Source organism: Bufo bufo, chromosome 1 (genome assembly GCF_905171765.1).
Source record: "Bufo bufo chromosome 1, aBufBuf1.1, whole genome shotgun sequence".
Taxonomy (NCBI): domain Eukaryota; kingdom Metazoa; phylum Chordata; class Amphibia; order Anura; family Bufonidae; genus Bufo; species Bufo bufo.
The window spans coordinates 597,490,035-597,514,320 of NC_053389.1; positions in this window are offsets into that span (position 1 = coordinate 597,490,035).

Here is a 24,286-nt window from a genome sequence, read left to right on the forward strand (position 1 = left end):
GGAAACCATGAGTTATTGCAAATTGGTTATCAATGAGGTTGACAGCTGCTCCACTATCCACAAAAATCTCACAAAAAATGCTCTTGCTCTCTAGCGCCACCCTAGCAGGCAGGACAAAACGGGAACTACAAGCAAAAGACAATTCTTCAATTTCCGCCTCAACCCTGCCAATAGTAACAGACGGAATATTCTTAAAAGATTTCTTCCTTTTTGTCTCTTTATTACTCCCAGAAAACTGCCTGAATCTCCTAGAGGGACAAACATTTGCCAGATGATTTATACCTCCACAACAAAAGCAAACCTTCCCCTGCGGGCTGAATCCTCTATTGTCAGAGGCAATCAACCCCAGCTGCATGGGCTCCTGCTCAGAAGGGGCTGACAACGACTGAGACCCCTGTGCACAGAATGACACCGCTGCACTGTCCCGGGACTGAGCATGATAAGAAGGAGAGATCTCTCCTCTTTCTCTAAGACGCCTGTCAATACGAACAGCCTGAGACATAGCAGAATTCAAGGAGGTAGGTCTTTCATGAAAGGAAAATGCATCTTTCAATCCCTCAGAAAGACCATAACAAAATTGACTTCGGAGTGCAGCATCATTCCAACCCGTATCTGCTGCCCATCTCCGAAATTCTGAGCAGTATATCTCTGCGGATTGTTTACCCTGGCATAACAGACGTAGTCTAGACTCAGCCAGAGCAATACGATCCGGATCATCATATATCTGACCCAGGGCTAAAAAGAATTCATCCACTGAACGGAGGGGTTGTGCCCTCTCCGGCAGCGAAAAGGCCCAGGACTGAGCATTACCCCTGAGCAGCGATATAATGATGCCCACCCTTCGTTCTTCATCACCGGAAGAATGGGGAAGAAGGCGAAAATGGAGTTTGCAGGCCTCTCTAAAACGTACAAAATTCTCACTACCCCCGGAAAACGTATCCGGGAGCGAAATCTTAGGCTCAGCAGAAACTCCATGAACGCAAGCTGAACCGGTCACTTGAAACTGAGAAAAAGTCTTACGGAGATCAGCTACCTCCAAAGCAAGACCCTGAAAGCGTTCAGCCAAAAGTGAAACCGGATCCATGCTAGACGGTTTTGGTGGCTGATAATGTCACGGATGGTGTACAGGAAACAAGATGATACAAATAACATACGATGACTCACTGGATCCACAACTAAGGAACAAAAAGGGAGACCCCTGCAATCGACCTGCCGCTCTCCCTTATTGCTCAGCCTATGCGACCACCCCAAAGGTGAATGGGCGCATATCCACGTACCTCGGCTATCTGAACCTGAAGGCCCTACAATAGTGAGGGGACACGACCACCGGCTCCCTACACAGACACGGAGGGAGTCAGGGTCACCTGGATCCAGACAACAGAAAATCATAAATACTAAAACAACACTTATCTGCAGAACGAACTGAGAACTGGTAGTTGGGAGCTGGGAGCTGAAGACAGCATGCACACTCATTCCAGGAAGTTGTATCAGCCACACCCAACTACCTTATGGGGGAGAATATAAAGGGAGGTAATGAGTCTGACTGCATGACAGCTGAGATAGCCTAACAAGGTGAGAAACAGAAACCAAAACAAAGAAACTCAAGGGGGAGGATCTGAACGACTCCTGTCAGAGCTTCTCAGCTGTCTAGTTGTGACACCACCATATTAAAAGAACAGACAGACCATCTATTGGAAGACTGCATCCCGCTGAGGCTACTGTGGCAATCAAGGGCGTAACTACCATAGTGGCAACTGCTATGGGGCCCAAATACTGTACTATTCAGGGACCAAATAACTTCATATAAAGCTATAAGGACCACAAACTGACAGTAAAAATGGTAGGAAGCCATTTGGCAGCAGTAGCACCGAATCATTCCCCATAAATCTAATAATTAATCGATGTGGAAAGCTAAAAGCCAAAAACTGTTATAAGAACATGTGTCTGTTGTATCTATAAGTATAGGTATTCATTCTAATCAGAAGAGTCTGGTTGGTCACGAGGACAAGATACATGACACAGGAACGGGAAGAAAAAGAAGAAAGTCGCAGGTCTTATAGGAACTATATCTAGCAACAGAAAGTTCCTCTGCGGCTATTCTTGCTAAGTAACAAGTTCTTTCTCTGCAGTCATATGTTCCTAACAAGTCTGCATGTAGAATAATCGGGCTCGTGTTTCTCTAACAATTTCTCATTCACTAGTTCAGATTTTGGTTTTGATTCCTGGGAAGCTTTTCATACAGACCTGTACAAGAAATCCTGGGAACCCTGAACTCATGTACCACTAAATCATATTAAGATGGCAGAAAAGAAATACACCTGACTGTAAGACATTTACTTGTTATCAGCAAGACGAATATTAATTTGACAAACTTTCTAAGTGACTAAACAAGTACTACTATATGAATGTGTAAATTTCCATAACATAATTGCTTTCACGCATAATAATTGGCAAAGTCCACAGAGAACTTACAGCAATTGAAAGATTGATAGAAAACAAAGCCGAACTATGTGGGATTTTGTCAATAATATATTCAGTCCTCTGAAATAACGAGGATGTGCAGCAGAGCAGTTATAGATTAAAATGGGAAAAGTTGGGAGGGGAAAAAGTCAACATGGTCCTGGTTATGTAAAGGGGTAGATAAATGTTTAATGAATTACTATTTTCTATACCAGTTAGCAAAAAGGTAAGATACTTGCGATAAAGTCACTGAAATATTGCACACGTTAAAGCTTATGCAAATTTTCAATCCTCTGCTTGTGGGCTTAGGTATAAGCATCACGTATTGTGAAAAGCAGGATGGCATATTAATCCTAGTTAAAATCGTTCAATAAACTTTTCACATAATTATAGGAATTGTGGTGATTGCTTCACCACTGTAACAGTAATTAGACAGGTTCCTCTACTCATTTGTCACCAGAGATCTTTAACATCACACCATCTTGCTGCCATACAAATACACACAATTGAAATCCATAAGACACTAGAATAGTTACGATAGATAGGCCTGTTTGGGTAGACTTTCAAGGAGAGCTTTGGGGGCTAGTTGGAAGATATCCCTTACCTGTAGGAGTAGAGAAGGGAATAGAACTTTATAATGTGTGGATTGGAACCATTTCCATGCTCTCATAGTGGATTTTATCAATGGGGTTGCTTCTGAAGGCAGAGGAGGTAAGCACTTATGACTTAAGAGGAGGGTTCTAAATGAGGATTTGACTAGCGATTGTTCCATAGAGACCCAGGGTTTATTGGGTGGGGCCCTCAACCAGTCCACCAATCTGGAGAGGAGGACGGCTTTGCCGTATAATTCCGGGTCTGGGAGGGCGATTCCACCCAATGTCTTAGAGCGACAGAGGGAATTATAGGAGAGGCAGGCTTTTTTCTTGATCCAAATGAAGGAGCTGAATAATGATCTGAGAGAGGCGTAATAAGAAGTCGGGATTGGGATTGGAAGGACTTGTAGCAAGTAAGTCAGTTTGGGTAATACCAAGGAGGTGAGAATATTTTTCCTACCAAACCAGGAAAGTATTGGAAGATCAAGGTTTTTGAGGGAATCCGAGATATGTTTCAAAAGAGGGGTGTAGTTTAATGAAAATAGTTGTGAGGGATCATTACTTATTTTGATTCCTAAGTATGTTAGGTGGGGGAGAGACCAGTTGAAAGGGGAGTTTTGTGCCAGACGAATTTTCTGGGCCCTGGATATGCCAACGTGAATGATCAGGGATTTTCCATTGTTGATCTTAAAATTTGAATGCTTGCCAAATGTTTCTATGTGATGGTATATTTTTGGGAGAGCGATAGTTGGATTGCTAATCATGATGAGCAGTTCGTCCGCAAAAGCAGCAGTCTTATGTTCCTGGTCACCTAGTTTTACTCCTTTGATTTCGTTATCTAGCCTAATTGTTTGTAGGAGGGGTTCCATAGTCAGGGCAAATAGAAGGGGGGGAAAGGGGGTTCCGTTACGTATTTGGAATGGGGAAGAGATGGTGTCATTGATAGAAATTGAAGCAGAGGCATTGGAGTACATGGCATCTATTGCATCGATGAAAGAGTCAGGGAATTTTTGAGATGATAGAACTAATCTCATGAATGACCATTTGACTCTATCAAATGCCTTCTCAGCATCTGTGCTGAGAAGGACTAGGGGCAGGGACTTCTTTTTGACGTAGTGTCGGATATTAAGAACCCTAGCTGTATTATCATTCCCCTCTCTCCCCCTAACAAAGCCTGTTTGGTCCCTATGGATCAGGAAAGGGAGAATAGAAGCCAAACGGTTAGCCAACCTTTTGGCAAGTAGTTTCAGATCGATGTTAAGGAGAGAGATGGGTCGATAGTTGGGGCATTGTGTATGGTCTTTACCCTCTTTTGGTATTAGGATAATATTAGCTTTAGTCATTTCTCTGGATAGGGGGTTATGCTTCAGAGCTAAGTTATAAATCGGGAGTAGATATGGTACTAAAATGTCTTGAAATGAGGAGCAATATGTTATCGGAAGACCGTCTGGGCCCGGACTTTTACCTTTTGTGGAATTACGGATAACATCTATGAATTCTTCTGAGGTGAAAGGGCGGGCCAGAAGTTTCTTATCTTCATCCGAGAGGGAAGGAAGTTGCGATTTTTCTAAAAAAGAGCAGGGGGAAAGCAAAGGTCCCTCTATGTAGTCTGGTGGTCAGTGTCAAGGTTATAGAGGGATTCGTAAAAGTCCCTAAATTGTGCTGCTATTTGGTTTGAGTCGAATATAGGCAAGCCTCAGGGGTTTGTAAGTTTATGCACATAGTTGTTCGACTTTCTCTTCTTAACCCTCTGGATAACAAATTTTGAGGCTTTGTTTCCATGGGCAAATTTTTTTTGCTGTGAGTTAAGATAATACTTTGCTGTTTGGGTATTCAGCAGATTTTTAAGAGAGTGTCTGCAACTATTTAGCTCATCCAAGTGTGATTGTAGAAGGGAAATTTTATGGGATCTCTCCAGATGATTAATTTTCTCATGAGGGTTATCAATCTGCTGGTTTCTAGTCTTTTTGAGGTGGGCACTTATACTAATGCATTGGCCTCTTAGGAACGCTTTGTGAGCGTCCCATAGGGTTTGGGGGGAGACTTCAGAAGTCTTGTTTAAGTTGAAGTATTCCACTAGAGCTTTTTGTATTTTGTATTTGGCCTCGGGATATCCTAGGAGATGCTCGTTCAGGCATGAGCATAAGAGTGTATTTTTCTCGGTGTGGATAGTGACAAGTATGTTGGGGAGTGATCAGAGAGGAGAATATTCCCAATATTCGCCTCTCTGCAATTCTGGAGGTGTTCTTTGGATATGAAAATGTAGTCCAGGCGTTGGTAGGAGCCATTAACTGAAGAATAGTATGTATAATCCCTAAAGTCAGGGTGCATAGTACGCCATACATCAATAAGTTGTGATTTCCACAATTTGGAGGACAATGAGCGTAGTGCTGATTGGGAGTGGGCAGATTTCCCAGAGGATGAGTCAAGAAGGGGGTTTAACACCAGATTAAGATCGCCTCCCAGAACTAGTGTACCTTCTCTGAAGGAGTTGACTTTTTCTAATACCGTTTTAAGCCATGGGATTTGCTTATTATTTGGGGCATATACATTGACAAATGTATATAGGTGTTGATGGACTTTCGCTTTTAGCATTATATATCTACCCTCAGAATCAATACACTGATCCAACAATTGGAATTGGATTTTCTTTTGGAAACCTATACTAACTCCTCTGGCGTTTGATGATTGTGAGCCACTGTGGAACCACTGCGAATAGTATGAGTATGTAATATTAGGAAAGTGGTTTATTTTCAAATGAGTTTCTTGCAGGAACACCACTGTGGCGCCCTCTTTCTTCAACATCCCAAACACCTGCCTCCTTTTAGAAGGGGAGTTAAATCCTCGTACATTATAAGTAGAGATGTCCCGAACTATTCGCCGGCGATCAGTTCCCGGCGAACATCGCTTGTTCACGTTCGCCGCGGCGGGCGAACATATGCGATGTTCGGTCCGCCCCCTATACGTCATCATTGAGCAAACTTTGACCCTGTACCTCACAGTCAGCAGACACATTCCAGCCAATCAGCATACCCTCCCTCCCAGACCCTCCCACCTCCTATAAAAATGCAAGGACGGCAGCCCTCTTAGATTCATTCTGAAGCTGCAGTGTTAGTTAGAGCAGGGAGAGTGCTGCTGCTGCTGAATTAATAGGGAAAGCGTTAGCTAGGCCAGTGTTCTGTGTCCACTCTAGTCCTCAAAGACTCATCTGCTATAAGGACAGCGTCCTGACAGCACCCCAAAAAGCCCTTTTTAGGGCTGGTACATCAGTCTGCTTTTATTTATTTTTTCTTTATGTATATTGCAGTTGCCTGTCCGTGTGTGAGAGGCCACAGGCCCACAGACTGTACTGTGTGCACACCACTCATATAGGGTGGCACAGTACCTTGCAGATAAAAAAAAAAGTCATTTAATTTTTCCTCTGTAATATAATTGCAGTTGCCTGCCAGTGAGTGTCAGGCCCACAGACTGTACTGCACCCACTGCCCACCACTCATATAGGGTGGCACAGTACCTTGCAGATAAAAAAGTAATTGAATTTTTCCTCTGTAATATAATTGCAGTTGCCTGCCAGTGAGTGTCAGGCCCACAGACTGTACTGTGCCCACTGCCCACAACTCATATAGGGTGGCACAGTACCTTGCAGATAAAAAAGTCATTGAATTTTTCATCTGTAATATAATTGCAGTTGCCTGCCAGTGAGTGTCAGGCCCACAGACTGTACTGTCCCACTGCCCACCACTCATATAGAGTGGCACAGTACCTTGCAGATAAAAAAGTCATTAAATGTTTCCTCTTTAATATATTTGCAGTTGCCTCCCAGTGAGTGTCAGGCCCACTGACTGTACTGTGCCCATTGCCCACCACTCATATAGGGTGGCACAGTACCTTGCAGATAAAAAAAAGTCATTGAATTTTTTCTCTATAATATAATTGCAGTTGCCTGCCAGTGAGTGTCTGGCCCACTGACTGTACTGTGCCCACTGCCCACCACTCATATAGGGTAGCACAGTATCTTGCAGATAAAAAAATCATTACATTTTTCCTCTGTAATATAATTGCAGTTGCCTGCCAGTGAGTGTCAGGCCAACAGACTGTACTGTGCCCACTGCCCACCACTCATATAGGGTGACACAGTACCTTGCAGATAAAAAAGTCATTAAATTTTTCCTCTGTAATATAATTGCAGTTGCCTGTCAGTGAGTGTCAGGCTCACTGACTGTACTGTGCCCACTGCCCACCACTCATATAGGGTGGCACAGTACCATGCAGATAAAAAACTCATTTCATTTTTTCTCTGTAATATAATTGCAGTTGCCTGCCAGTGAGTGTCAGGCCCACTGACTGTACTGTGCCCACTGCCCACCACTCATATAGGGTGGCACAGTACCTTGCACGCATAGTACCACTAATCTAAAAAAAAATGACAGGCAGAGGCAGGCCACCCCGCAGGGGCCGTCGTGGTGCTGTGATTTCCTTTGGCCCTAGAATAATGCCCAGTGTTCAGAGGCCACGTACCCTGAACTCGAAAAATTCTGAAGACATAGTTGACTTGCTTACACAGGACACCCAATCTTCTACAGCTTCCGCTCAGAACCTTGACGCACCATCCTCCTCCAGTTCAGCTTCGGCCACCTCTCAAGTTACCACTTGCCCGCCCGCCGCCACCACCAACACTAGCACCACAGCCACTTCACTTGATCTGTCAGAGGAGTTATTTACACATCAGTTGGAAGAAATGAGTGATGCGCAACCATTATTGCCAGAGGATGTAGATAACAGGGATATGTCTCAGTCAGGCAGCATTACACACATGGACGTACGGTGTGATGATGATGATGATGTTGTACCCGCTGCTGCTTCCTTTGCTGAGTTGTCAGATACAAGTGAAGCGGTTGATGATGACGATGTGTCCGTATGTGTCACGTGGGTGCCCGCTCGAAGAGAAGAAGAACAGGGGGAAAGTTCAGATGGGGAGACAGAGAGGAGGAGGAGACGAGTTGGAAGCAGGGGAAGATCATCGCAAGGAGCTAGTGGTACAGTCAGACAGCATGTATCGGCACCCGGGGTCAGCCAGACAGCACGCCAATAAACGCATGCTGTTGCCACCACCAGAATGCCGTCATTGCAAAGCTCAGCAGTGTGGCATTTTTTGTGTGTGTCTGCCTCTGATAACAGCGATGCCATTTGCAACCTGTGCCAAAAGAAACTGAGTCGTGGGAAGTCCAACACCCACCTAGGTACAACTGCTTTGCGAAGGCACATGATCGCACATCACAAACGCCTATGGGATCAACACATGAGTACAAGCAGCACACAAACTCAAAGCCACCATCCTCCTCCTGGTCCAGCATCTTCAGCCACGTCAACCACTGCTGTCCTCCTTGCCCCCTCTCAACCACCCGCCACTCCGCCTTCAGCAGTTCCTGCTCATCTGCCCACAGTCAGGTGTCTGTCAAGGAAATGTTTGAGTGTAATGTCACAGAGTCACCCCCTTGCCCGGCGTCTGACAGCTGGCTTGTCGGAACTCTTAGCCCGCCAGCTTTTACCATACAAGCTGGTGGAGTCTGAGGCCTTCAAAAAATTTGTAGCTATTGGGACACCGCAGTGGAAGGTACCCGGCCAAATTTTTTTTTCACAAAAGGCAATCCCCAACCTGTACTCTATTGTGGAAAAGGAAGTCATGGCATGTCTGGCACACAGTGTTGGGGTAAAGGTCCATCGCACCACTGATACCTGGTCTGCAAAGCACGGTCAGGGCAGGTATATCACGTACACTGCGCATTGGGTAAACCTGCTGACGGCTGCCAAGCATGGAATGCGTGCCTCTGCAGAGGAGTTGGTGACACCGCCACGACTTGCAGGCAGGCCTGCTGCCACCTCCTCTTCTCCTCCTACTCCATCCTCTTCGCTAACCTCCTCGGCTGAGTCCTCTTCTGCTGCTGCGTCTTGCTCCACATCAACTGCACCCCCCCAGCTCCCCAGGGGCTATTCCACATACCGGATACGACAGTGTCACGCCGTCTTGGGGTTGACTTGCCTGAAAGCAGAGAGTCACACCGGACCAGCACTCCTGTCCGCCCTGAACGCACAGGTGGATCAGTGGCTGACCCCGCACCAACTGGAGATCGGCAAAGTGGTGTGTGACAACGGAAGAAATCTGGTGGCGGCATTGAATTTGGGCAAGTTGACACATGTGCCGTGCATGGCACATGTGTTGAATCTGATCGTACAACGCTTTGTGTATAAGTACCCAGGCTTACAGGACGTCCTCAAGCAGGCCAGGAAGGAGTGTGGCCATTTCAGGCGTTCCTACATGGCCATGGCGCACCTTTCCGAAACAAAATGCCAGTGAGGAGCTTGATTTGCGACAGTCCGACACGTTGGAATTCAACACTTCTAATGTTCGACCGCCTGCTCCAACAAGAAAAAGCCGTCAACGAGTATTTGTATGACCGGGATGCTAGGACAGCCTCTGCGGAGCTGGGTATTTTTTTGCCACGTTACTGGACGCTCATGCGTAATGCCTGTAGGCTCATGCGTCCTTTTGAGGAGGTGACAAACCTAGTCAGTTGCACCGAAGGCACCATCAGCGACCTCATCCCATTTGTTTTCTTCCTGGAGCGTGCCCTGTGAAGAGTGCTGGATCAGGCCGTAGATGAGCGTGAAGAGGAAGAGGAAGAGTTGTGGTCACCATCACCACCAGAAACAGCCTTATCATCATCGCTTGCTGGACCTGCAGCAACGCTGGAAGAGGAGTCTGAGGAAGAGGAGTCAGAGGAGGAATGTGGCTTTGAGGAGGAGGAAGACCAACCACAGCAGGCATCCCAGGGTGCTCGTTGTCACCTATCTGGGACGCGTGGTGATGTACGTGGCTGGGGGAAAAACAGACCTTCAATGAGATCAGTGAGGACGAGGAACGGGACATGAGTAGCTCGGCATCCAACCTTGTGCAAATGGGGTCTTTCATTCTGTCATGCCTGTTGAGGGACCCTCGTATAAAAAGGCTGAATAAGAACGACCTGTACTGGGTGGCCATGCTACTAGACCCCCGGTATAAGCAGAAAGTGCCTGAAATGTTACCGAATTACCACAAGTCGGAAAGGATGCAGCAGTTCCAAAACAAGTTAAAAAGTATGCTTTACACAGCGTATAAGGGTGATGTCACAGCACAACGGGAATCTAATAGGGGAAGAGGTGAAAGTAATCCTCCTCCTACCACGACCACGCCGGCAAGGACAGGACGCTTTACAGACGTGTTGTTGATGGAGGACATGCAGAGCTTTTTAATTCCTACGCATCGCCATAGCCCTTCGGGGTCCACCCTCAGAGAACGACTCGACCGTCAGGTAGCAGACTACCTCGCCTTAACTGCAGATATCGACACTCTGAGGAGCGATGAACCCCTCGACTACTGGGTGTGCAGGCTTGACCTGTGGCCTGAGCTATCCCAATTTGTGATAGAACTTCTGGCCTGCCCCGCTTCAAGTGTCCTGTCAGAAAGGACCTTCAGCGCATCAGGAGGTATTGTCACTGAGAAGAGAAGTCCCAAAGGTCAAAAAAGTCTAGATTACCTCACCTTTTTTACGAAGAATGAGGCATGGATCCTGAAGGGACTGACAGTGGGGGATGCATTTGACTAAAAAAGGCCTGATGAGATGCCTTAGGCTAAAAATGGCCCCACGCTGCTGTATTTAATCTCTGCATGCCGGATGACTTGCGTGACTTCTCCGCCACCAATGAGGGTTCAAGCCACAATGTTTTAGTACACTTTCTGCCTGGAAAACATAAATTTTTTCAATGCCTAATTTTTCAGGCATGTGTACATGCCTAATTTTTCTGGCCTCTGGTGCTGCACTGTGGCTGCAAAAACAAAACAAAATAAAAAGGCACATACATGTGTCAATTCCCCTTCGTGATCGTTACCTTGTTGTGGTGAAGGGGCTTGCGTATCACAATGAAGCGATCACCTCTATGAGTGTGTTGGCAATGTTGGCACACCCCAGATGATAAGGTCATTGCTTCATTGTGAACAGACCAAAAGCGATCGGCTGGATAATTTTTCATAGAAAAAACATTAATTTTCTTTGTGATCATCTAAGGTGATCATTAAAGCCTACTAGGCCAACAATGGGCCCACACTGCAGAATCATTGTTTTCTGGGTCCCTTAACTGTCACGGAACTACCTCAGCACGACCATAGGCTTTGAAAAACCGCATTGCATGCAATCACCCGAACGTGCGCACGAGCACAGTCATCACTACACCAAGATTGACGCATAGAGGAATAAAATTTATGTCATGAGTGTGTCAACTATTGACAACTCTATGCAGTTGTTTGCGGTGCGTTAAACGGGGAGTTCGGTCTGTCAGAGTTTGGTCTGTCACTGTGAAGCGGGCGTAACCCTTACACTACCTGATCGATACAACATCATATATGATCGTACACACACACTGGATGTTTTAAAGCACTTTATTACAAACTATTTAGGAATGTTAGGTGATTTATGCCCTTTGTGGATTAAAACTGGACTCTGCATCAACTATGTAATTTTCCATGGGAGTTTTGCCATGGATCCCCCTCCGGCATGCCACAGTCCAGGTGTTAGTCCCCTTGAAACAAGTTTTCCATCACTATTGTGGCCAGAAAGAGTCCCTGTGGGTTTTTAAATTCGCCTGCCTATTTACGTCTATGGCGGTTCGCCCGTTCGCGAACATTTGCGTAAATTCGCGTTCGCCGTTTGCGAACGGAAAATTTTATATTTGCGACATCTCTAAATTATAAGAGGCAATATGTATGTCAGTCATCTGGGTTGTGAGGAGAGGTCGGGCCCGCTATGTAAAGTGAATATGAGGAGACGCCCTCTGAACTTTGAATACTATATTCCACCAATATCAGTAGGGGTAGATATGACCTTAGGACTCCCTCGCAATCCGAATCCCGCCTCAGATGAAGTGTTGGTGACGTATTTTCAAATCGAACAGTATAACTAAAGTAAAGAAACAAATAATATAAGCAGAATACCATTAATTCATTAATTTCTGTTGCCTGGTACGTTTTCAGGCTTACGTTTTTAATTCGTTATTTTCCATTGCCTATCACGTTTATGCTGGCTCACGTTTAAGTTCATTAACCATTTCATGACCAAGGGTCATTGATGCCCCAGTGTCCAGGTCAAAATTTACAAATCTGACATGCGTCACTTTATGTGGTAATAGCTTTGGAACACTTTTATTTATCCAAGCCATTCTGAGATTGTTTTCTCGTGACACATTGTACTTCATGATAGTCATGAATTTGAGTCAATATATTTCACCTTTATTTATGAAAAAATCCAAAATGTACCAAAAATTTTGAAAGATTCACAATTTTCCAAATTTCAATTTCTCTGCTTCTAAAACAGAAAGTGATATCTAATAAAATATTAATTATTTAACATTCCCCATATGTCTACTTTATGTTGGCATGATTTTGGAAATGTCATTTTATTTTTTTAGGACGTTAGAAGGCTTAGAAGTTTAGAAGCAATTCTTAAAGTTTTTAAGAAAATTTCCAAAACCCACTTTTTAAGGACCAGTTCAGGTCTGAAGTCACTTTGTGGGGCTTACAAAGTGGAAACTCCTCATAAATTACCCTATTGTAGAAACTACACCCCTCAAGTTACTCAAAACTGATTTTACAAACTTTGTTAACTCTTTAGGTGTTCCACAAGAATTAAAGGAAAATGGAGATGAAATTTCAAAATTTCACTTTTTTGGCAGATTTTCCATTTTATTAAAAAAAAATTCTTTAACACATTGAGGGTTAACAGCCAAACAAAACTCAATATTTATTACCCTGATTCCGCGGTTTACAGAAACACCCCACATGTGGTCGTAAACTGATGTAACGGCGCACGGCAGGGTGCAGAAGAAAGGAGCGCCGTATGGTTTTTGGAAGGCAGATTTTGCTGGACTGGTTTTAGATGCCATGTCCCATTTAAACCCCCCCTGATGCACCCATACAGTAGAAACTCCCAAAAAGTTTCCCTATTTTGGAAACTAGGGGATAGGGTGCCAGTTTTATTGGTACTATTTTGGGGGACATATAATTTTTAATTGCTCTATATTACGTTTTTTGTGAGGCAAGGTAACCAAAAAATGGCTGTTTTGGCACCGTTTCTTTTTTTTTTTTTACAAGATTCATCTGACAGGGTAGATCATGTGCTATTTTTATAGAGCAGGTTGTTACGGACGCAATGATATCAAATATGTCTACTTTCTTAGTTTGTTTTTTTCAGTTTTACATAATAAAGCATTTTTGAAAAAGAAATTATGTTTTTGTGTGTCAATTTTCTGAACGCCATATGTTTTTTATTTTTCTGCCGATCATCTTGTGCACGTGCTCGTTTTTTGCAGAAAGCGTTGAGGTTGTTATTGTTACCATTTTTGGATACATAGGATTTTTTGATCATTCATCATTACACTTTATGGGGCAAGGTGACCAAAAAATTGGCTGTTTTGGAACAGTTTTTATTTATTTATTTTTACAGCAATCATCTGAGGAGTTAGGACAGTTTTATAGAGCAGATCGTTACTGACGTGGCAATACCTAATATGTATATTTTTTCTTATTTAAGTTTTACACAATAATAGCATTTCTGAAACCAAAAAAATGATGTTTTAGTGTCTCCATAGTCTGAGAGCCATAGCTTTTTTAATATTTTGGGCGATTGTCTTAAATAGGGTATAATTTTTTGCGGGATGAGGTGATGGTTTGATTGGTACTATTTTGGGGTGTATACGCCTTTTTGATCGCTTGGTGTTGCACTTTTTGTGATGTAAGGTGACAAAAATGGCTTTTTTTACACCGTTTTTATTTTAATTCTTTTTACAGTATTCACCTGATGGGTTAGGTCATGTGATATTTTTATAGAGTAAGTTATTACGGACACTGAGATACCTAATATGTATACTTTTTTTTTTATTTATGTAAGTTTTACACAATGATTTCTTTTTTTTAACAAAAAAATCATGTTTTAGTGTTTCCATAGTCTGAGAGCCATAATTTTTTCCGTTTTTGGACGATTACCTTGGGTAGGGTATGATTTTTGTGGGATGAGATGAAGGTTTTATTGGCACTATTTTGGGGTGCGTGTGACTTTTTGATCGCTTGCTATTACACTTTTTGTGATGTAAGGTAACAAAAAATGACTTTTTTTTAAACCGTTTTTATTTATAATTTTTTTCGGTATTCACCTGAGGGGTTAGGTCATGTGATATTTTTATAGAGCAAGTTATTATGGACGCTGCAATACCTAATATGTATACTTTTTTTTATTTATGTAAGTTTTACACAATAATATAATTTTTGAAACAAAAAAAACATGTTTTAGTGTCTCCATATTCTGAGATCCATAGTTTTTTCAGTTTTTGGGCGATTATCTTAGGTAGTGTCTCATTTTTTGTGGGATGAGATGACGGTTTGATTGGCACTATTTTGGGTGCATATGACTTTTTGATCGCTTGCTATTACACTTTTTGTGATGTAAGGTGACAAAAAATTATTTATTTAGCACAGATTTTATTTTTTACGGTGTTCATCTGAGGGGTTAGGTCATGTGATATGTTTATAGAGCCGGTCGATACGGACGCGGCAATACCTAATATGTCTACTTTTTTTGTTCCCCCTATTTTTTACCAATTTTTTTTAACTTTATTTGGGGAAAGAAGGCCCTCACCCATAATGTTTTAGAGGGTCAGCTCAGCAGCAGACCCTCACCCCTAAATTTTTAGATGGTCAGCTCGGCAGCAGGCCCTCGCACACAATTTTTTTTTAAATGTTCAGCTCAGCTGCTGACCCTCACCCCTAATTCTTTAGATGGTCAGATCAGCAGCAGGCCTTCGCCCCTAATGTTTTAGAGGGCCACCAGCAGACCCTTGTTCCTAATGTTTTTGAGGTTCACCAGCAGGCTAGCAATCATAATTTTTTAAGGGTGTGTATGATGCCCTCCTTTATGTGTAATAAAGGGTGTATTGGAGTGCCGGTTTCTTGTACTTTTTGTAAGACCTTTCCCTTAGTGCATTGGCTTTATGAGTGTAGGAGTCCCACTACCTGAACAATTGTACCACAATGTGAATGAGGCCCTCCTTTATGTGATATACAGGTTTTATCAGAGTTCCTCTTCCTTGTAATTTTTGGCAGCACTTGCACTTTATATACAAGTGAATATACAGGAAAGAATGTTTCCTAACAATTTTTCCTCCGTCTAAAATCTACTTTATCTTCGGTTTTGTGCTTATTATTGTCAGTCTGTAAAAGAGGCGTACTACTTGGACAACATCGTTCCCAGCAGCGACCTGGGAGTCCAAGATGCATCCAGACATCCTTCTCATGCTGTTACTGAACCATTTCAGTGGTGTTTCCATCAATTTCTATCCTTTTACTATGAACCAGACACCCTCCCCTCTTCAGAACAGGGGGTACCTGGTTTAATGCTCAGGTTCTCCCATTGACTTCCATTGTGCTTGGGTGCTCGGTAGAGCACCCGAGAATCCCGAGGTGTTCTACTCGAGCACCCGAGCACTTTGGTGCTCGACTAACACTAATAATTATAATATATATAATTACTACAAGACACAAGGTATAGTAGCAATCTACCTATGTGTATTAACAAGAAATTAAGCATCAAGCCTCAGTTATCTGTTTACGTGTTTTCAGTTTCCACACGGTTGCAATTAAATTTTTTTGGGGGAGTTTTTTTTATTAGAATAAGCAGCATATACAGTATATGTGATTACTGCAGCAATACTCACGGTATGGCTACAATCTACCTGTGTGTGTTAAGTTCAAATTGAGCATTCAGCTTCAGTTGTCCATTTACGTAGATTCAGCTTCAACATGTTTGGAATTTAATAATTTTTTGGGGACTTTTTCAATTTAATTAAACCAGGTTTAACACAGGCCAGCCCACCCAAAATGTCTTAGAGAGATAATGAATTTAGGACTAAATCAGTTTCCCTATATTCGCACGTTTTTAATGAAAAATATATATATTTTATTTTTTGGGGGGGGGGGGCGGGAGTCATTGATTATATTCAAACGAGCATCATATATAATGTTAACTACACAACTACAAAGGGTAGTGCACAACATTATCTGAGAGGCCCAAAAATGTCAGGGCTATGGAAGGGTTGCAAACATAAGACCCAGAGTCAGAATGTGTGTACTAGCACCACCAACTATCCTGCCACCAGTAGTAGTAGTAGTAGCACAAGTAGTAGGCCGCAGTTGTCCCTGCTGGCTTTGGAAAGGCGCAACATTTTAGCTGAGGAGAAAGAGGATGAGATTGTGGATTTGATGGCTCACTCATCCTCTCTGTTGCAGCAGGATGATGTGGAGGTGACTTCAGAGTCCGACACCATGTAGTGGAGCCAGGAGACACAGCGTTCTTCCTGTTCCTCCTCCTTGCAGCCCCATAGAAGGCTTTCAGTAGCATCCTTCCAGTGTTCACTGCAAGAAAACTCCACCACTCCCTATGGCAGATAGTCAAAAGTATCTCCCTTTTGACGACTTGTGTGAGAGCAGTCAATGTTTTTTACTGCCCTGAGGAGGAGGTGGAGGAGGAGGTTGCAAACCCCAGGAAAAGCCTTATTGGTGGTGGTAGTAGTAGTGGCACTCCTAGCCATGCCATTGTTATTGGGGGCAGTATCAGTGGCAGTCACAGCGACAGTGGCAGTCGGAGAAGAGCAGGGATGGGGGTCCAAAAAAACCTACCATAATATCCCATAGTCTGATAGAAGCAAAAAGGAGAATGAGGACTCCGATGACGATTGTGTGCTGGACGGTACCTGGGAGCCGGATCAGGGTGCTACACCAGAGGAGGAGGGTGATGGTGACAGCAATAAAGAGAAAAGACCGAGTGCCTCCCAAAAGAACAGCCATGGTCACTTCTGCTTTGGGATCTGGTGATACCGCTGACACAGTGGTTGTGTTAGGCCCAAAATGTGTCAGAACTTAGCTCAGCTTGGCTGACTCTACCCCTGTGTGATTATCTCCCTTCTGGCAGTTTTTCTCCACGCTGCCAGAAGACAAAAGCATTGCCTTGTGCAAGCTGTGCAGGAGAAAAATAAAATGTGGGCAGGTAAACATAAATGTAGTCACCACAGTTCTATTAAACCACATGAAATGGCATAACCCCATCCTATGGGCAAACAGAGGTGGCAGCCAGCCACTGTGGCAGAAGTTTCCACCTTCTCCAGGTCCAGTTGGCTCAGCCAGTCCACATTCACGAGCAGTATGGTGTCTTTCACTTTGTCATCATCCCTTACGACTTCTCCCTCTCAGACTCCTCCTTCTTTGCTCCATCGTCAGCCATCCCTGCCTTGTACTCTCACGTGACAGACACATAGGACGCTCCCTGCGATTCTCGCTGTGTGGTAAGGTTCACTCCATGGTGGACACCTGGAGCAGCTTTTACGGGCAGGGATAGTATATGTCTTTCACGGCCCATTGGGTCAATGTTTTTTCCAGCAGAGGCAAGGCAACACCCTCGCAACAAGGCCAAGTCCTTTTGACCCCTCCCCATGATTGTGTCAGCCTAGCTCCCAAACCAGGCTTCTCTTCTTCAGTGAACATGTTACCATCTCCAACAGCAGCTGGGAACAGCATTGCTCTCGCTTTCCCTCCTTCCTATCACATATGTCAGGTCAAGTGTTGCCACGCTGTGTTGAAGCTGATCGGCCTGGGAGAGAGCAACCACATTGGCAAGCAGTTGCTCAAGTACATCAAACAGCAAACATCCCGCTGGCTGTTACCCCGTAGACTCATACTGGGCAAGGTGATCAGCGACAATGGGTGCAACATCACGCCCACCCTGAATCTGAGAGAAATAACACGTGTTCCCTGCATGGAGCACATCATTAACCTAATGGTGCAGCGCTTTCTAAATAAGTACACTGGCTTGCACAAGCGGCTGCAAAGTCCAGGAGACTGTCCAAGCACTTCAGCCACTCATATGTGGTAAGGAACACTCTCCTGGGCCTGCAGCGACAGGACGGCCTGCTGCTACACCGCTTAATCCATGACATGCCAACTCACTGGAATTCGACATTGCACAAGCTTGAGCGTTTGTACGAGCACTGGAAAGCTGTGAATGATTTTACACCAGACATCCTCAGCAGCAGGGAGCATGTTTTGCTTCTAGGTCAGAAGGAAGGGTCGGAGCTAAAGGAGCAAGAGGACAATGATGAGGATGACACCGGCCAACATATCCAATTGTCTCAATGGGGGATGGATCTGGAAACAACTGACTCCTTGGGCACACTGGGCAGAATGGCGACCTGTATGCTCGCTTGCTTATGCAGTGACAGGCTTGTTGTTCACATCAAGCAATCAAGCAGATTATTATTGGATAGCCATGCTTTTAGACCCTCCCTACCAGGGCAAAATGGGGGAATATTTTCCTCTCTCAGAAATGGAGGAAAAATAACATTATTACCAGAAAACACCGCCGTGTCTGAAAGGGAACTGCTGCACCCAGCAGTAGAAGCCGTAGAAGCTGTAGAAGCCGTAGCAGAAGTAGCAGCAGCCATTTCAGTCTCCTGAACATGATGAATCAGTTTTTCCACATGCTGCACCCGGTTGAGGCAAGTCGGCAAGTCGACAGCTCCAATCTCAACACCAAGGATGGATTAAGGAGGATTTTCACATTTCTCATGCTGATTCTGATGTATAGACTTCGCCCACCTCGCCTTGCTGATGGTGCCCCATTTTGCCACTGCTCCTGTCTGTCTGTCTGCCTATTATTACGTTCTTTATGGCTGCTGCTACTGCGGCCTGCATGATGCTACTAATGCCTCTCAGTCATCAGTTTACGTGTATTCACTTTCCACGCGGCTAAATTAGTTTTTTTGTTTTTTTTTGGGAGTGTGGTTAACATGGTTGAAATTTTTCATTTTTATTTGGGGGGGGGGGTTAAATTTCTTTAAGGCACAGATAAATGTACGTGATTACAGTAATAATACCAACATTTTCTCACACTCCAGACAATGCTGCGGCTGCATCATGCCACTAATGCCTCAGTCGACAGTTTTCATGTACTCACTTTCCACACTGTTGACATAAAAAAAAAAAAATCATTTAGTTGGGGGGGGGGGGGGGGGTGAGTTAACACAGATGAAATTTTTACATTTCTTTATGGCATAGCATAAATGTGCATGATTGCTGTATTAATACCGACATTTTCTCACAGTTCAGGCAATGCTGCGGCCTGCATCATGCCAAAGTGCCTCAATCGTCAGTTTCCATTTATTCACTTTCTACATGGTTGAAATTTTAAAGCATTTTTAGGGGGGTTAACACAAATGAAATTAAAAAAAATGGGGGGAAGTAAAGCAGCATAAATGTACTGCATCAACATGTACAGGCTGAATGTGAGCAAAATACTTTTTCTTGCTAGCGGTGCCCCATGTTGCCACTCTTGCTGTCGTGTCTGTCTGCCTACCATCAAGTTGTGTATGGCTGTCACATGCTACAGCCTGCATAATGCGACTTATGCCACTTATCAACCATCACATACTTTACGGCTGCTGCTGCGGCCTGCATCATGCCACTTGCCAACCATCACGTTCTCCAAAGACACTTTTCTCATTATTTCCTTTTTCTCATAACACCGTGTGTGTTTAAACATCACCCGCCCCCAATAAATGACAATTTTTGAAAGCTTTGGAATATGAAAAAGCATGTTAAACGCGTTGTATGATAACACTATCAAATGTGCGTTTACCTATAGCTACGTATGTCAGTGTCACTCAGACATCATTCACTATTGCTGCCATTGCAATCCAGAGCTTGGGGAGGGGCATGTTGAAAAAAAATAATAATAAAAAATAAACTAAAAGAAATAACAAGTTTTCCTAAAAATTATTGGGGTCACTCATCAAATTTGTGTAAAGTAGAACTGGCTTAATTGCCCATAGAAAGCAATCAGATTCCACTTTTCTTTTTCCAAAATAGGTGTCAAAAATGAAAGGTGGAATCTGATTGGTTGCTATAGGCAACTAAGCCAGTTCTACATTACACCAATTTGGTGTAAATGACCTCAGAGAAATCCTATGAGGCTAGAGGGGGTTATATATAAACTTTCGGGGCAACTAGAACGATTACGGTTCGTCCCAAATCGATTTGGGTCCAAACCGAACTGGACCTGAAAGGAATCTCGACTGGTTTGCTCATCTCTAGCTGGTATACTTATGTGCTATAGTGTTGCTTGATAAATTTGTCTGCTTGTTTATCTAGGTTTAGGTTTTCTATAAGAATAATAACTGTTTGCCAAGTAGAAATATATTTAGCATTTCTAGCATCGGGTTGCCTAGGTAATTTGGTTTATATTTGGGAGTCGGCCACCATGTACAGAGAGTAAGGCTGCGTTCACACGGGCGAGATTTCCGCGCGGGTGCAATGCGGTAGGTGAACGCATTGCACCCGCACTGAATCTGGACCCATTCATTTCAATGGGGCTGTTCAGATGAGCGATGATTTTCACGCATCACTTATGCGTTGCGTGAAAATCGCAGCATGCTCTATATTCTGCGTTTTTCACGCAACGCAGGCACCATAGAAGTGAATGGGGTTGCGTGAAAATCGCATGCATCCGCAAGCAAGTGCGGATGCGGTGCGATTTTCACGCACGGTTGCTAGGTGACTGTCTATACACTGTATTATTTTCCCTTATAACATGGTTATAAGGGAAAATAATAGCATTCTGATGACAGAATGCATAGTAGGTGATCAGTTGAGGGTTAAAAAAAATAAAAAAATTAACTCACCTTCTCCGTTTGTTCGCGTAGTTCTCCCGGTCTTCAGTTCTTTAAAAAGATGAACTATGGGCTAAAGGACCTTTGATGACGTCAGATCACATGCTCCAATCACATGGTCCATCACCGCGGTGATGGACCCTGTGATTGGAGCATGTGATCTGACGTCATCAAAGGTCCTTTAGCCCATAGTTCATCTTTTTAAAGAACTGAAGACCGGGAGAACTACGCGAACAAGAGGAGAAGGTGAGTTAATTTTTTTTATTTTTTAACCCTCAATTGATCACCTACTATGCATTCTGTAATCAGAATGCTATTATTTTCCCTTATAACCATGTTATAAGGGAAAATAATAACATCTACACAACACCGAACCCAAACCTGAACTTCTGTGAAGAAGTTCGGGTCTGGGTACCACAGTCGGTTTTTTATCACGCGCGTGCAAAACACATTGCACCCGCGCGATAAAAACTGAACATCGGAACGCAATCGCAGTCAAAACTGACTGCAATTGCATTCCTACTCGCGCGGGTTTGCCGCAACACACCGGGACGCATCCGGAACTAATCCGGACACGCTCGTGTGAACCCAGCCTAAGGGCTGTTTCACATGAGCAGATGCCGTGCGTGTCATCCGCAGCGTGAAAGACAGCCAAGCCCAGCTCTGCACAGCAGAGACAAGGAGCATTAACATGATTGCTAATGCTCCGTGCCTCTCTGTGATCTTTTTACTACAAAACCAACTTTATCTCACTGTGATTTCGTAGTAAAGAGATCACAGAGAGGCACGGAGCATTATCAATCATGTTAATGCTTCGTGTCTCTGCTGTCCGGAGCTGGGCTTGGCTGTCTTTCACGCTACGGATGACACGCACGGCATCTTCTCGTGTGAAACAGCCCTAAAGGACCACTGTGTTTGGATCTCATGTCTGTTTACTCAGCAATTTGGTAGAGGATACTTTTCCAAAAGTTTATCTTTTTATACTGGCTCCCTGCATTTCACTGCGCTAATAAAACGTACATATACATCATAATCGTATATTGTATATTAGCTAATGTGAAATGGTTTCAGAGAACAAAATATCTCTTCAAACTGATTTTAGCATCAGAGTCATTGGCCCACAAGCAACTTAAGCAGGGAGGAATTATGACTTCAGATGGAAAAAAATGACAAATATTCAAAAAAACGAATATATAGCACTATATTCAATATAGTGCTATATATTTGTAATGACGAATATTCGTCATTTTTTTCCATCTGCTTCTTGCTAGTGGGCCAATGAGTCATTAGCCCACAAGCAAAGCAACTTAAGCAGGGAGAAATCATGACTTCAGATGGAAAAAAATAATGAATATTCATCATTACGAATATATAGCACTATATTCTAAATATTCGCGAATTCTCGAAGTGCCGATATTCGAGATTAAAATTCGCTATTCGAATATTCGCGCTCAGCACTAGTTTCCATCTTTGTAGCTGTATGAGGGCTTGTTTTTATCTATGTAGCTCTACGAGGGATTTTTTCTTGCAGGACTTTTTTTGCAGAAGTTAGAGTTTTTAATGGCGCCATTTTGGACTACACATAACTTTCTGATTAACTTTTGCTAACTCTTTCTGGGAGGGAGATGGGAAAAACAGCAATACTGCCACTGAGTTTTTACATTATAAATTTTGTGGGGTGCATTTTTTGGCATAAATACGTTTCTTTTTTACTACTTTTGTGGAATAAATCCCCTTTTTTAAAAAAAGAAACTCTTTTTGCATTGCCACATCCACTAGTTGTTATAAATCTCCCCCATGGGTCTACAATATTGAACTTTTTCACAATATCCTAATTTTCTCAGATGCTGACTTTTGGGTTTTCATTAGCCGTAAGCCATAATAAACATTAAAAGAAATAAACGCCTGAAATAGTGCAATTATTCTGTATAGTATATGAGTTTCTTTTTTTAAGTTAAATTACTGAAATAAATGAATTTTTCAATGATATTTAATTTTTGGCGATGCACCTATATTAAAGGGGTTCTGAACTCGGACATACTCCCATTTTCACCCCTCTGGCCCCTCTAACATGAACATTGGAGCATTTCATGCTCCAATTATCTCCCTTGCCCTGCGCTGTACCATCCATCAGTGCCGGTGATGTCACCAGGCTCACTGCTGGACGGAAGCCTCTGCCTAGCTTACCCTATGGAGAGTCTGGTATGTCAGCGAATCTCCATAAAAAGCCTTTTCCCTGCGCGATTCAGTGCAGGGCAAAGAAGAGCATTGGCGCATGCAGGGGCTGGAGGGGTGAAGATGGGGGTATGTTCGGGTTCAGCTTCGAACCGGACAACCCCTTTAGGTTTTTGCAAAAATGAACATCTAATTTTTGCAGTCCATCACGTGTATATGCTCGAATGCAGTACAATTGTATTGAAACATATTGATTGAGGAGGCTATGGACAATAATTGGCTGACTGTGGTAAAAAAGTGCATAGTGCATACTTTTGCAGGGCTTGTCCATATTTATACTTCTATTTATACTTCCATATGCTTGTTTTTGAAGGATAGAATCACATAGCATATCACAAAAACTTCAGTCTAAGGCACCATTCACACGTCCGCAATTTTGTTCCGATGTGCTGCCCGGAAACGGAATTGCGGATCCGCACTTCCGGGTCCGCACTTCCATTCCGCAAAAAAATAGAACATGTCCTATTCTTGTCCGCAATTGCGGACAAGAATAGGCATATTCTATTAGTGCCGGCAATGTGCGGTCCGCAAAATGCGGCACGCACATTGCCGCTTTCCGTGTTTTGCGTGGATCCGCAAAACACGTTGCTGACGTGTGAATGGAGCCTAAGGGAGACGGTTGAGAGTGTTACTGTCCATTAAATGTATATGTTTAACAATTATTTTCTGAGAAATTGTAAGAAAACACCACATCCCTCCTACTTCCCTTGGCAATTTTTTTTTTTTTTAGCAGAAATGTAAACGTATATGTCGATACATTAAAAGGGTTATCCAGTCTTCTTTAAGTTATGGTCTATCCTAAGGATAGGCCATCACTAGCTGACTGGTGAGCGCCCGACAGCTGAAGTCGATACCTGGATGTCGCACCAGAACTACACAGCAATGTAGTGTACAGCGCTCATCACTGCAACACTGCTACCATTGAAGTGAATAGGAGCAAGCGCTGTCCACGCCAAAGTTGTCATCACTTAAAAAAGACTGCAAACTCCTTTTAAGGGATTATGCATTGCTTAATGTAAAAAATGAAAATCAGACATCATACAGTACACAGCAATCTCTTTTTAACCAATCTATAACCAGTCCTGTACATCACATGGATCCAGAGCCCTCAACCCCAGTTCATTCTTCTAATTGCTCTCCTAGATTTTTTCAGGCTGGCAGCTTAAGGCCTCATGCACACGACAGTATTTTTTCACGGCCCG